The sequence below is a fragment of the Balaenoptera ricei genome, chromosome 19, assembly GCF_028023285.1.
Source record: "Balaenoptera ricei isolate mBalRic1 chromosome 19, mBalRic1.hap2, whole genome shotgun sequence".
Classification (NCBI taxonomy): Eukaryota; Metazoa; Chordata; class Mammalia; order Artiodactyla; family Balaenopteridae; genus Balaenoptera; species Balaenoptera ricei.
Window position 1 is genome coordinate 52246464 of NC_082657.1, and position 15841 is coordinate 52262304.

The 15841-nt window shown below is 38.5% G+C and overlaps 1 pseudogene; it reads right to left on the reverse strand.

Annotated features, from left to right (window-relative positions):
* Positions 1 to 1832: 1832 nt before the first annotated feature.
* The window catches only part of LOC132352974 (glutamate dehydrogenase 1, mitochondrial-like), a 73017-nt pseudogene continuing 59008 nt past the window's right edge, over positions 1833 to 15841 (reverse strand).

Consider the following 15841-nt stretch of genomic DNA (forward strand, 5'->3'; position numbering starts at 1 on the left):
TGTGTGTAGGTCTCCTGAGGGCGTCTGTTCTTCACTCAGACAGGACGGGGTTAAAGCAGCAGCTGATTCGGGGGCTCTTGCCCACTTAGGCTGGGGGGAGGGAGGGGTACGGATGCGGGGTGAGCCTGTGGCGGCAGAAGCCAGCGTGACGTTGCACCAGCCTGAGGCGCGCCATGTGTTCTCCCGGGGAAGTTGTCCCTGGATCACGGGACCCTGGCAGTGGCGGGCTGCACAGGCTCCCGGGAGGGGAGGTGTGGATAGTGACCTGTGCTTGCACACAGGCTTCTTGGTGGCTGCAGCAGCAGCCTTAGCGTCTCATGCCTGTCTCTGGGGTCCACACTGATAGCCACGGCTCGCGCCCATCTCTGGAGCTCGTTTAGGCGGTGCTCTGGATCCCCTCTCCTCATGCACCTGTAAACAATGGTCTCTTGCCTCTTAGGCAGGTCCAGACTTTTTCCTGGACTCCCTCCCGGCTAGCTGTGGCACACTAGCCCCCTTCAGGCTGTGTTCACGCAGCCAACCCCAGTCCTCTCCCTGGCATCCGACCGAAACCTGAGCCTCAGCTCCCAGCCCCTGCCTGCCCCAGTGGGTGAGCAGACAAGCCTCTCGGGCTGGTGAGTGCTGGTCGGCACCGATCCTCTGTGCGGGAATGTCTCCGCTTTGCCCTCTGCACCCCTCTTGCTGTGCTCTCCTCCACGGCTTCGAAGCTCCCCCCTCCACCATCCGCAGTCTCCGCCCGCGAAGGGGCTTCCTAGTGTGTGGAAACCTTTCCTCCTTCACAGCTCCCTCCCACTGGTGCAGGTCCCATCCCTATTCTTTTGCCTCTGTTTTTTCTTTTGCCATACCCAGGTATATGGGGAGTTTTTTGCCTTTTGGGAAGTGTGAGGTCTCCTGTCAGCATTCAGTAGGTGTTCTGTAGGAGGTGTTCCACACGTAAATGTATTTCTGATGTATTTGTGGCGAGGTAGGTGATCTCCACGTCTTACTCTTCCGCCATCTTGTAGGTCTCCTGGTAGTCTTTTTAATAACTGCTTTTGTCACCCGGTTAAGTCATGCAGTTACCACGTAGTTAGAAATTTCTGAAAGGATATTATTGTTAACAAAAGAAAAGCTCATTCTTACATAAATAATATCCAGTACTTCATTGGGACACTACTGTTCAAAAGGCCCTGGCCAAACAACTTCTAAACAAAACACAACCCCAGGTTGTTTCCAGCCCACTGGGAATGAAGCCATGTACGGAAGACGAGGCCTCTAAATGAGGACATAAATTCAGGGCGAGTTGGGGCCATTGGCAATGCTTAGAATCGCCAGCCAGACTCCAAAGAGGGAGCCCAAGTGGTTGTTTTCTGGGACACTCTACTTAAATTATTGTTCAATTAGTCAACACAATAGATCTTCAAAAGAGGACAATTAATTAACATGTTAAGGAGGTGACTGCATTCTTTGGACTATATGTCATAATTGTGGTCAGTAAATTCTGGCAGTCTTAACAAAAATAGCCTCCATCATTTGCAGGTATGAAGATAACTTAATTCTCTACCAGACTTTTTATTTTTGCTGGATGACAATATGCAATTGACAAGTTATAAATGATACTGTTTTATGTTATAAAAGTACTAGCTTTTTTCATTTATTATGTTTACAGGCATTCACTGCTTGAGTCAAGGTTAGGCTTGTTAAGTGATTAAAGGCAATTTTATTACAGCAGCATGTAGTTATTTTATTCTAAAAGAATAAAATGCATAAAGAGAATGGTTTTTTTGTTTGTAACCTGTAAAACTGAGTTATTTTGCTGATTTAAAATACCAATGACTCACTTGAGGACCATGCTACCTCCTGAAAATGCCATATACCTGCTTCTTAAATGTGTCCAAGCACCTGATAGATCTGTCCAGAGCTGAAGTGGCAAGTGACTGACTGCTCTTGGACAAAAGGTGCTTTCCCAGGGCTACAGCTGACTGTGCTGGGAAACAGCCATGGAGCAAGGCAGCACAGGCAGAGGGAAAAGACTGTATTTAAAGGCAAAATGCCCAAATGGCTCTCTGACATAGCTAATTTCTACTATCACTTACTAGCTTATATATGATCCCCTAACTTTTTTTCTTAAGGGGCTGATTTGGATTGACTTGTTGAGAATGGTGTCCATTATCTATTAAGTCATGAGAGAGAGATTTCTGTGGTTACATGTAAACTTGTGATAGGTCTGCAGATGAAGAGGTGGAGAGGGTAGTGAAGAAGTCAGCCGCAGTCCGGTCCGGTCTATGAGAAGGTCACACCAGCTTCATTGTACACCTTGAAGACTTTCTCGATGGCGCTGACATAAGCAGCTGTTCTCAGGTCCAATCCCAGGTTATACTTCATGGCTGTGCACATGATTTGCCTGGCAGAGCGCTCCATGGTGTAAGCTAAGCCAGAGTGCACGATGTCTTTCTCAGAGGCACGCAATATCCTGTCTTGGAACTCTGCTGTGGGTACAATGGGAATAGTTCCACCGTGCTTTCCAAATTTCCTTTCCAAACTCTCTTGAACAGACATGAGCAAGTGGTAGTTAGAATCTCTTTCATATTTGAAGGTCTAATGGCCATAGCTGACATGATTTAGATTCTTCAGCCACTCAAAGTAAGATACTGTCACTCCTCCAGCATTCAACTAGAGATCTGGAATAACCATGATGTTCCTCTCTAGGAAAATCTTATCAGCTTCTGGAGTTTTCAGTCCGTTGGCACCTTCAGCAATAAACTTGGCTTCTTAGCTTTGACTCTGGGTGTATTGGACTTGGTCAGCTGCTTCTCGCTGGCAGCAGGGATCAGTACGTCACAGTCCGCCTCCAAGATGCTCCCTCCATAGATCTTTGCTTCGCTCTCCCGGATCTTGAGGTCCTCCACCAGCTTGTCCTCCACGATGCTGGCGCCGCGGTCGATGAAGGCCCTCCACCATCTTGAAGAAGTTGGGGTTGTCCTCGCCGTCGGCCGCCGCCTCACTGTAGTGTTGCCGGCTGGGCGACGTGAGCCCCGGCTGCGGGGCGGCGGCGGCTGCGGTGGGCTGCTAGCGGGCCTGGCCCGGCCGAGTCGGCCGCCGCCGAACCTAGGGCTGCGGGCCCGACACAGGACAGCAGCAGCGCTTCACCCAGGCACCGGTACAGGGCGGCGCGACGGAGGCCGCGGAGGAGAGGCGCTATCACAGGCCCGGGGACGGACAGAGGGTTTTGTAAGTCCTAATGTAGGAGCCCCATCAAGTGATGCTGAGCACAGCATCACTTCCGAGCGGAGGTGGTGGCCGGTGTGTCGTAAGACTCATCTACCTGTGGGGAGCTCAGGCGGACAACCCCACCGACATTTTCATTTCCTTATGAAAGTCAACTATGGACGCTTTGAGGAACAGAATACCAATTAGGACATTTGGGGCATGAAAGTAATTTAGTGGGTGAAGACACAAAAATATCATCATCACTTCTGTTGCTTACAGCAAATTAGCAGGTGGCCCAGAGAATGAGAGAGCTGATGCACATTGTGCATTCACGAGCCCAGTTCCCCAAGGTGCAACAAGAAAACATGTTCATCATGGAAGCAGGCATAGCTTCTGGACATTTCAGCACTTACTTTAAAAAGTGTGGAAATAACTTTTGCTTTAATGTGAATCAGATCTGAAGCTGGGTAATAATTTTCTTCCTCATTTGAGTTGCCTTTAACTCTCAATTCAAAACTATATTACATTGATTAGAAACATACAGAAATCAAACTAAACAATTATTCACACACACTTTATGATAGATAGAAAGCCACTTTATACTTTGCCTTTATGAATGACAATTTAAAGAGGCTTACAGGTGATTGGATCACCCTAGCCAATTTACATAAATGCAATTTGTGGAGAGATTTATATTGCCAAATTGGATGAGGTACATTTTTGAGTTTGCATAAAGTGATCTGCAAATTGTTCCATTTTCTTACTGTACGCCCCAGGTTTCTCAACACAGGAACTCTATTGGATTTACATTCTCTGTGTGGGAAATGATTGATGGAACTGAATGAAAGATTCAGTGTAAAAGATGAGCATCGCTGAGCAGAAACAGGCTTCAAAGTGACTTGCCTTATCAGAAGCCCAAAATGATTCATGTATAATAATTAAAACAGTGTGATGCTGGCATAAATAGATCGGTTAAGCAATTTGCATTATCTTTAAAGAGACTCTGATGTGATGCATATAATAAAATGAAAAGGAATAGATTATTTTTAAAAAATCATTGGGCTAATTATCTATATAAATAAGCACACACAAACACACATGCACATATACACTCCTTAGAGTTCTTATCTAACATCACAAGAAAAAATATTCTGAGCTCTTTTAAACATCTATACTTACACTTATACTTAAATCGTAGATATCACAAAAAAATCTACAAATATATTAGGCTAATAAATAGATAAGAAAGGTATTTATAATTTTTAAAAAATTCCTAGAAGAAATAATACAATAAGCCCTAGTATACTTAGCCCTACAAAACATAACTTCTGTACGTCAAAGGCACTGCAAAGAATTAAAGATCAAATGACAAACTAAGAAAAAGCTTTACAACATTTATTACAGAATAATAGTTAATATAGAGATACTTAAAGTATGCATATATCATACAAATCTTGAGAAAAAACTGTAAAAAAATAAAATAAAATAGGAAAATGACATGGATGGATATTTTAAGGGAAAATGAAATACTGATAATTACTAAAAGATAAATTATCCAGTAATAAAAAATATATCAATTAAATACCAGGCTGCAATGAACACTCAGAATCTTTCTGCAGATTGCGTGCATTGTGAGGCAGAGGGGAGGAGTGTGCTTATTACCCTGGCTCCATCCTTGCCAACTCACCTGGTTTGATTGTTCCCTTCTATCGATGGCCACAGCTCCTGCCAACTGTCACTTTCTATTTAGCAATTTCCTCAGGTTTCAGACAACCACCCAGCCCTTTGCCCCTACAGAAGAGGTGGCATAGATTTTTCATGTGGCTGGCCTCAGAGTACCATAGCTTTCTTATGTGGCTGGCCTCAGAGTACCATGCCCTGTTGGTTGTCCTTAACATTTTCCCACATCTTTGTAAAGAGCACCTCAATTACCCTACTGAGTTTAACATTGGTTTACTGTTAAGATATATCAAAATAAATGGGAAAACACCTCTTTTTTGTTACAGAATCTTGACATTATCTTAAGAAAATTATATTTTAGCCCATATTCCAGTTTGAGTTTCTTCCCAGGCTTTATGCACTTATCTGTAAAATTTTAAATGGATATTAATTTAAACATTAAATGAATAAAGATTTATTTCCCATTACATCAATTTTTTAAAATACAAACAAGAGAAAAGATGCTTTTACTATTCATTACTTAGTTTGTATTAATTTACAATTATTAAAATTTTAATTTAATAGCATTGCTAATTCAGAAAAATTATTTCATCTTTAGAGTGAATTGAAATGAAGTAAAACTAAGCATTATGAATATGTATTTGAAAAATAACTTTTTAATGTAAAGTTGTTAACTTGTTGTCATTAACACCACCAAAACAAAGATGAACATCCACTAAGTAACTGGATGTTGCAACAATGACAGAGCACCATTAAACTAGAAATTTTGTAAAAACACTTCAATACAGTGAAGATAGCAAGAAAAATAGGAAGTCAACATATACCAATTGATGGAAATTCTCCTTGAAACAATAATCATAAATTAGAAGTAAACTGTATAATAATAGTTAACATGGAATTAAATATATTCATAAAAGCATTTAACAATATGAAAAACCACCTTTATTCATAAATTCAGAAATTAATAATAGAAATGAACAACAACAAACAAAACCCAAAAGAATAAAAATGAGATTTTAAAAAAGGATTAAGGGGGTGCTTGCTAAGATGGCAGAAGGTGTAGACTGGCCGGCCGCTGCTCTGAGCGGAGACTTAATATATTTGTAGAGCACTTTATGCTTTTGAACTGCAAACATTATCTTATTTGATCTTTGCCAACCTTTTAATGTAGAAAGGACTCACCCAGAGGATGGTTGGGTTAAACAAGAAGTCCTTCAGCAGCTGTACACAGGACTCTCCCTGGATAGTGTAATTCCTTCAGAGCCTCAGGAGTTTTATTAATCCAATTCCAAGCCACAAATGCCTCACTTTTAAAGAGCTTGTTTGTTTAATATCAATAGAACACATAGTTAATCACAATGGGGAATTCATATATCCCCATACCACTGACAAAGATTCTCCCCTTGACCAAACTTTAATCAGTCTACTCTGAGCTCCTTTTCAACTAGGCCTGGTCCTCGGGCATGTTCTCAAGAGCCCAATTTTAGCAAGAATCCTACTAAGTCAGTTTAACCAGAATCCCCCATCCTTGATATCTAATTGCCCTGGCCAGCCTTCAGCAAGAATCTTATTAGGATGGCATAACCAAAATCTCCCCTTACTCCTGATGTTTCCTCTTAGTAATTTTCCTTTCACTGACACCACCCATCCCCCACCAGTCCTGTTCCTTGGCTATAAATTACCACTTTTCCTTATTGTTTTCAGAGTTAAGCCCAATCTCTCTTCCTTACTGCAAAACCCCCTTGTAGTAATTCCTATTACCTACTGTGATACTCCCTCTGAATAAAATCTGCCTTACCATTCTTTAACAACCAAAAAAAAAAAAAAAAAAAAAGGATTAAAAAGGATAAAATGGAAAGTAGAGGAAAAGGAAGACAGGAAAGGAAGGAATAACATTCATGTTATTTCAATTACTGAAGAATAAAACAGTGGAACGGAAATAGTGTTTAAAACTCTAAGAAAACTTTCCACATTTTGACTCACACACATACACATGTACACTAATGTCATATATATCTGTGTAGACACATTATGTATTATGTGTATACACACACTTGTTATATGTGTATATTCACAATGTGCATTATGTGTGTATATACACAGGCGCATACACATGCATATCTTCTAAAGTCAATATTATCTTATTTAATAAGGAAGATTAGTGATATTTCCAAAAAGAACAAGGCAATTGTGCTTACAATCTCTGCACTAATCAGCACTTTAATGCAAATACTAGTCAAAGTAATTGATCATGAGATATGACTTAGAGGCATAAGAATAGATAAAACAGATAAAGAAGCAGTAAAACTATTTTTTTTTTTTTTTTTGCCGTATATCTGGAAAACTCTAAGGAATCTAAAGAATCAATTAATGGGGCTTCCCTGGTGGCACAGTGGTTAAGAATCCATCTGCCAATGCAGGGGACATGTGTTCGAGCCCTGGTCCGGGAAGATCCCACATGCTGCCAAGCAACTAAGCCCGTACGACACAACTACTGAGCCTGCGCTCGAGAGCCTGTGAGCCACAACTACTGAGCCCACCTGCTACAACTACTGAAGCCCACACACCTAGAGCCCATGCTCTGCCACAAGAGAAGCCACTGCAATGAAAAGGCCACGCACTGCAACGAAGAGCCCTGCTCGCTGCAACTAGAGAAAGCCAGTGTGCAGCAACGAAGACCCAATGCAGACAAAAATAAATAAAATAAATAAATTTATAAAACAAAAGAATCAATTAAGAAAAAAATTCAGTAAGGTATGAGGGTATGTAAGTAACATAAAAACATTAATAGAACCAGATAGAGGACCGGTTGAGGAAAAGTTTGAAATATTTCTCAAGGACAAAAGAGTAGACTCAAACAAATGGAAAAACATCACCTGTTCTTAGGGTAACTCAATTTTATAAAGATGTTAGTACCATCCAAGTTACTTTCTAAATTTCATCTCACTACTCACCAAAACGAAAAATAACAGCAATTTTTTTCATGGACTTAGATTAATGGGCACTAAACTTTATATAGAAAAGGGAAATTGTAAGACTAGTAATGAAAGTAATAAAAAAATAGGGAAATAATCTGTATCAGATATTCCTATAAATTAGCTAAAATTCAAATAGTTTCCTATGGTTCATGGAGAGAAAAATAGAATTCTGCCATAGAATAAAAAGTCAAAAAATAGGGGGGACCTTTAAGATGGTGGAGCAGTGAGATATGGAGATCACATTCCTGCCCACAAATACAACAAAAATGCATCTATATGTGGAACAACTCCTACAGAACACCTACTGAACGCTGACAGAAGACCTCAGACTTCCCAAAGGCAAGAAAATTCCTTCGAACCTGGCCGTTAGGCTGACAGGGTCGTGGTGCTCCAGCTGGGTGTCAGGCCTGAGCCTCTGAGGTGGGAGAGCCAAGTTCAGAATATTGGTCCACCAGAGACCTACTGGCCCCATGTAATATTAAACAGTGAAAGCTCTCCCAGAGATCTCCATCTCAACACTAAGACCAAGCTCCACTCAACGACCAGCAAGCTACAGTGCTGGACACGCTATACCAAACAACTAGCAAGACAGGAACACATACCCACCCATTAGCAGAGAGGCTCCCTAAAATCATAATAAGTTCACACACACCCCAAAACACAGTACCGGACGTGGTCCTGCCCACCAGAAAGAAAAGATGCAGCCTCTTCCACCAGAACACAGGCACCAGTCCCCTCCACCAGGAAGCCTACACTACCCACTGAACCAACCATACCCACTGGGGGCAGACACCAAAAACAACAGGAATTACGAACCTGCAGCCTGCGAAAAGGAGACCCCAAACGCAGTAACTTAAGCAAAATGAGAAGACAGAGAAATAAACAGCAGATAAAAGAGCAAGGTAAAAAACCACCAGACCAAACAAATGAAGAGGAAATAAACAGTCTACCTGAAAAAGAATTCAGACTATTGACAGTAAATATGATCCAAAACCTTGGAAATAGAATGGAGAAAATACAAGGAGCATTTAACAAGGACCTAGAAGAACTAAAGAGCAAACAAACAATGATGAACAATACAATAAATGAAAGTAAAAATTCTCTAGAAGGAATCAACGGCAGAATAACTGAGGGAGAAGAACGGACAAATGACCTTGAAGATAAAATAGTGGAAATAACTACTGCAGAACAGAATAAAGAAAAAAGAATGAAAAGAATTGAGGGCACTCTCAGAGACATCTGGGACAACATTAAATGCACCAACATTTGAATTATAGGGGTCCCAGAAGAAGAAAAGAAAAAGAAAGGGACTGAGAAAATATTTGAGGAGATTACACTTGAAAACTTCCCTAATATGGGAAAGGAAATAGTCAAGTCCAGGAAGCACAGAGAGTCCCATATAGGATAAATCCAAGGAGAAACACGCCAAGACACATATTAATCAAACTATCAAAAATTAAATACAAAGAAAAAATATTAAAAGCAGCAAGGGAAAAACAACAAATAACACACAAGGGAATCCCCATAAGGTTAACAGCTGATCTTTCAGCAGAAACTCTGCAAGCCAGAAGGGAGTGGCAGGACATATTTAAAGTGATGAAAGGGAAAAACCTACAACCAAGATCAGTCTACCCAGCAAGGATCTCATTCAGATTCAATGGAGAAATTAAAACCTTTACAGACTAGCAAAAGCTAAGAGAGTTCAGCACCACCAAACCAGCTTTACAATAAATGCTAAAGGAACTTCTCTAGGCAGGAAACACAAGAGAAGGAAAAGACCTACAATAACAAACCCAAAACAATTAAGAAAATGGTAATAGGAGCATATATATTGATAATTACCTTAAATGTAAATGGATTAAATGCTCCAACCAAAACACATACACTAGCTGAATGGATACAAAAACAAGACCTGTACATATGCTGTCTACAAGAGACCCACTTCAGACCTAGGGACACATACAGACTGAAAGTGAGGGGATGGAAAAAGATATTCCGTGCAAATGGAAATGAACAGAAAGCTGGATTAGCAATTCTCATATCAGACATAATAGACTTTAAAAAAAGACTATTACAAGAGACAACAAAGGACACTACATAATGATCAAGGAATCAATCCAAGAAGAAGATATAACAATTGTAAATATTTATGCACCCAGCATACGAGCACCTCAATACATAAGGCAAATGCTAACAGCCATAAAAGGGGAAATCAACAGTTACACAATCATAGTAGGGGACTTTAACACCCCACTTTCACCAATGGACAGATCATCCAAAATGAAAATAAATAAGGAAACACAAGCTTTAAATGATACATTAAACAAGATGGACTTAATTGATATTTATAGGACATTCCATCCAAAACCAACAGAATACACTTTCTTCTCAAGTGCTTGTGGAACATTCTCCAGAATAGATCATATCTTGGGTCACAAATCAAGCCATGGTAAATTTAAAAAATTGAAATCGTATCAAATACCTTTTCTGACCACAATGCTATGAGTCTTCATATCAATTGCGGGAAAATATCTGTAAAAAGTTAAAACACATGGAGGCTAAACAATACACTACAAAATAACCAAGAGATCACTGAAGAAATCAAAGAGGAAGTCAAAAAATACCTAGAAACAAATGAAAATAAAAACACGACAACCCAAAACCTATGGGATGCAGCAAAAGCAGTTCTAAGAAGGAAGTTTATAGAAATACAATCCTATCTCAAGAAACAAGAAAAATCTCAAATAAACAACCTAAACTTACACCTAAAGCAATTAGAGAAAGAAGAACAAAAAATCCCAAAAGTTAGCAGAAGGAAAGAAATCATAAAGATAAGATCAGAAATAAAGGAAGAAGAAATGAAGGAAACAATAGCAAAGATCAATAAAACTAAAAGCTGGTTCTTTGAGAAGATAAACACAATTGATAAACCATTAGCCAGAATCATCAAGAAAAAAAGGGAGAAGACTGAAATCAATAGAATTAGAAATGAAAAAGGAGAAATAACAACTGACACTGCAGAAATACAAAGGATCCTGAGAGATTACTACAAGCAACTTTATGCCAATAAAATGGACAACCTGGAAGAAATGGACAAATTCTTAGACATTCACAACCTTCCGAGACTGAACCAGGAAGAGATAGAAACTATAAACAGACCAATCACAAGCACTGAAATTGAGACTGTGATTAAAAATCTTCCAACAAACAAAAGCCCAGGACCAGATAGCTTCACAGGCGAATCAAACATTTAGAGAAGAGCTAACACCTATCTTTCTTAAACTCTTCCAAAATATAACAGAGGGAGGAACACTCCCAAACTCATTCTACGAGGGCACCAACACCCTGATACCAAAACCAGACAAAGATGTCAGAAAAAAACAAAACTACAGGCCAATATCACTGATGAACATAGATGCTAAAATCCTCAACAAAATGCTAGCAAACAGAATCCAACAGCACATTAAAAGGATCATACACCATGATCAAGTGGGGTTTATCCCAGGAATGCAAGGATTCTTCAATATACAAATATCAGTCAATGTGATACACCATATTAACAAATTGACGCATAAAAACCATAGATCATCTCAATGGACGCAGAAAAAGATTTTGACAAAATTCAACACCCATTTATGATAAAAACCCTCCAGCAAGTAGCCATTGAGGGAGCTTACCTCAACATATAAAGTGCATATATGACAAACCCAAGCCAACATTGTTCTCAATAGTGAAAAACTGAAAGCATTTCCTCTAAGATGAGGAACAAGACAAGGTTGCCCACTCTCACCACTATTATTCAACATAGTTTTCGAAGTTTTAACCACAGCAATCAGAGAAGAAAAAGAAATAAAAGGAATCCATATCGGAAAAGAAGAAGTAAAACTGTCTACTGTTTGCAGATGACATGATACGATACATAGAGAATCCTAAAGATGCTACCTGACAACTACTAGAGCTAATCAATGAATTTGGTAAAGTAGCAGGATACAAAATTAGTGCACAGAAATCTCTTGCATTCCTATACACTAATGATGAAAAACCTGAAAGAGAAATTAAGAATACACTCCCATTTACCATGGCGACAAAAGAATAAAATACTTTGGAATAAACCTACCTAAGGAGACAATAGGCCTGTATGCAGAAAACTATAAGACACTGATGAAAGAAATTAAAGATGATACAAACAGATGGAGAGATAGACCATGTCCTTAGACTGGAAGAATCAACACTGTGAAAATGACTATACTAGCCAAAGCAATCTACAGATTCAATGCAATCCCTATCAAACTACCAATGGCATTTTTCACAGAACTAGAACAAAAAATTTCACAATTTGTATGGAAACACAAAAGACCCCGAATAGCCAAAGCAACCTTGAGTAAGAAAAACAGAGCTGGAGGAATCATGCTTCCGGACTTCAGACTACTACAAAGCTACAGTAATCAAGACAGTGTGGTACTGGCACAAAAACAGAAATATAGATCAATGGAACAGGATAGAAAGCCCAGAGATAAACCCATGCACATATGGTCACCTTATTTTTGATAAAGGGAGCAAGAATATACAATGGAGAAAAGACAGCCTCTTCAATAAGTGGTGCTGGGAAAACTGGACAGCTACATGTAAAAGATGAAATTAGAACACTCCCTAACACCATACACAAAAATAAACTCAAAATGGATTAAAGACCTAAATGTAAGGCCAGATACTATCAAACTCTTAGAGGAAAACATAGCAGAACACTCTATGATATATATCACTGCAAGATCCTTTTTTACCCACCTACTAGAAAAATGGAAATAAAAATAAAAATAAAAATATGGGACCTAATGAAACTTAAAAGCTTTTGCAAAGCAAAGGAAACCATAAACAAAATGAAAAGACAACCCTCAGAATGGGAGAAAATATTTGCCAACGAAGCAACTGCCAAAGGATTAATCTCCAAAATATACAAGCAGCTCATGCAGCTCAATATCAAAAAAACAAACAACTCAATCCAAAAATGGGCAGAAGACCTAAATAGACATTTCTCCAAAGAAGATACACAGATTGCCAACAAACACATGAAGGGATGCTCAACATCACAAATCATTAGAGAAATGCAAATCAAAACTACAATCAGGTATCACCTCACACTGGTCAGAATGGCCATCATCAAAAATCTACAGACAATAAATGCTGGAGAGGGTGTGGAGAAAAGGGAACCCTCTTGCACTGTTGGTGGGAATGTAATTTGATACAGCTACTATGGAGAACAGTATGGAGGTTCCTTACAAAACTAAAAATAGAACTACCATACAACCCAGCCATCCCACTACTGGGCATATACCCTGAGTACACCATAATTCAAGAAGAGTCATGTACCACAATGTTCATTACAGCTCTATTTATAATAGCCAGGACATAGAAGCAACCTAAGTGTCCATCAACAGATGAATGGATAAAGAAGATGTGGCACATATATACAATGGAATATTACTCAGCCATAAAAGAAACGAAATTGAGTTATTTGTAGTTAGGGGGATGGACCTAGAGACTATCATATAGAGTGAAGTAAGTCAGAAGGAAAAAAAATACAGTATGCTAACACATATATATGGAATCTAAAAAAAGAAAGATGGTTCTGAAGAACCTAGGGGCAGGACAGGAATAAAAATGCAGATGTAGAGAATGGACTTGAGGACATGGGGAGGTGGAAGGGTAAGCTGGGACGAAGTGAGAGTGTGGCATGGCCATATATACACTACCAAATGTAAAACAGATAGCTAGTGGGAAGCAGCCACATAGCACAGGGAGATCAGCTCAGTGCTTTGTGACCACCTAGAGGGGTGGGATAGGGAGGGTGGGAGGGAGATGCAAGATGGGGGAAATATGGGGATATATGTGTTTGTATAGCTGATTCACTTTGTTATACAACAGAAACTAACACACCATTGTAAAGCAATTATAGTCCAATGAAGATGTTAAGAAAAAAAATTAAAAAAATAAAAAAATTTAAAAAGTCATGAAATAGACCCAAATACCTATGGAAATTTAGTATATGAAGAAAGTGACAGATGGACTTAATGATATACAGTGCTTTAAAACAAGAAGAAATTTACAAACAGATATAATTAATTCTATATTAAAGAGGAATGCATTATTCTCCAAAAATATGAACCAGAAGAGCATAAGGAATAAATTATAATTTCGCATGAAATATAATTTGGAACAAAATGGCACAAAGGAAAGAATGATGCTTCTTGTTAATGAATGTTATGGGAGGTCAAGAAGTAAACATTGGTATGTAACATTATAGACACTATAATATATGCACACAAATGCATTCTTAAGTTCAAGCATTTATAAACAAGAGAGAAGAAAATATTCTTTCTTACTGTAGAATGCTTTGTAATAAATGTAGCAAGAGTAATAGTGTTAAAAAAAAGTTACCAGGTTGCAGCCATCATAGTTACAATTTATTTAGGCAATTATGATCAGTTGAGGCTAAATCTAGTGGGTGAAAGTTAGATGAGAAACAGGATATTTACCTGGTTTCAAAATCTCTCCACAAAATGCTCATTCAGTTTCAAAGAGAATAAAATGCTAATTTTACAACAGGTGAGAAATCTGATAGGCATCACCCTAATCAAGTGTTCGCAGTTACCACCATCACTGTAGAGAAAAACTAACATTATATGCTTCATGCCCTGTTGCATTTAGCAGGACAGCATCATTTCTGTGGTATCCCTGCTGCAGATGCATAACCTTAATCTAGTCATAAGGAAACGTCAAACGAACCCATGAGGGACAATATACAAAACAACTGGCCTTAATTCCTCCAAAAATTACAATACCATGAGTCACAAAAAGGCTGAGGAATGTTTAAGGTTACAGGTGAATAAAGAATTATGATAAATAAAAGCAGTCTGTGATCCTGAATTGAACGATGGGTTAGAAATTATCTAAAAAGCAGCGTTGTGACAAACTGTGAAATCAGAACATGGACTGCATATTAATCAGTAGCATGTATTCAACATTAAATTTCATGATTTTTGTAATTTTCTGTCATTATGTAAGAAAATATCCCTGCTCTTAGAATATAACCTTGGAATATACACAGGAAAAGGAGCATGAGTGTGCAAACTCTCAAATGGTTTGAGTAAAAAATCACACGTGTATGTTATGTTGTGCACATAGGTAAATATTTAGAGACAGAGAAGAGGAAGAGAAATAGAGATGGAGAGACTGATAAAGGAATGTGGCAAATATTAACAATTAGGGAATCTGGCTGTTGGGTATGCAGGGGGGCTAGATAAAATTCAGGGCACCCAGTTAAATTGGAATTTCAAACAAAGAAAAAATGTTTTTTAGTATAAATATGTTCCAAATATTGCAGTGACACAATTATTCTAAATAAATTCTTTGTTGTTTATCTGAAACTCATGTTTGAGTGTTTTTTTTTTTAATTGGCGAATTCCGTTAGCTCTACCTACTACTATTAATTTAGAAGGTGGTTTCACTTTGTAAATATGAAACATATAGCTGATATGATAAACAATCTGTGTGATATTATTACAGATTCTCTGGTGTTTGAAATTATTTCAAAATAAAAAGTTATAATGATCTGCGCTCTTACATTTCTAATTCCTGTGAACTAATTTATATATGTGATAGAGGGTGAGGGGCAGATATGAAGTAGGCAACGTTTTTGAGGCTTCCCTATAATAAGAATAGTTATTACAAATCATAGTTCCTTACAAATCAACCCTGTTAGGTAATAATTACTGTATATGTTATACTGAGGGTCAATAAGGCTAATTAATTTCTCCAAGGTATTGCAATTTAGTAATAGGGTCACTATAGTAAATTGTCGAAAGTAATCTCATCAATGCAATAAATCAAATATCAAAGATATTTCCACAAATTGATTTTTTCACTCATTCTTCCATCCATCAATATAATCCACAGATAGTTATTAAAATCTTTTTATATTAGGAACTGTGTCAATT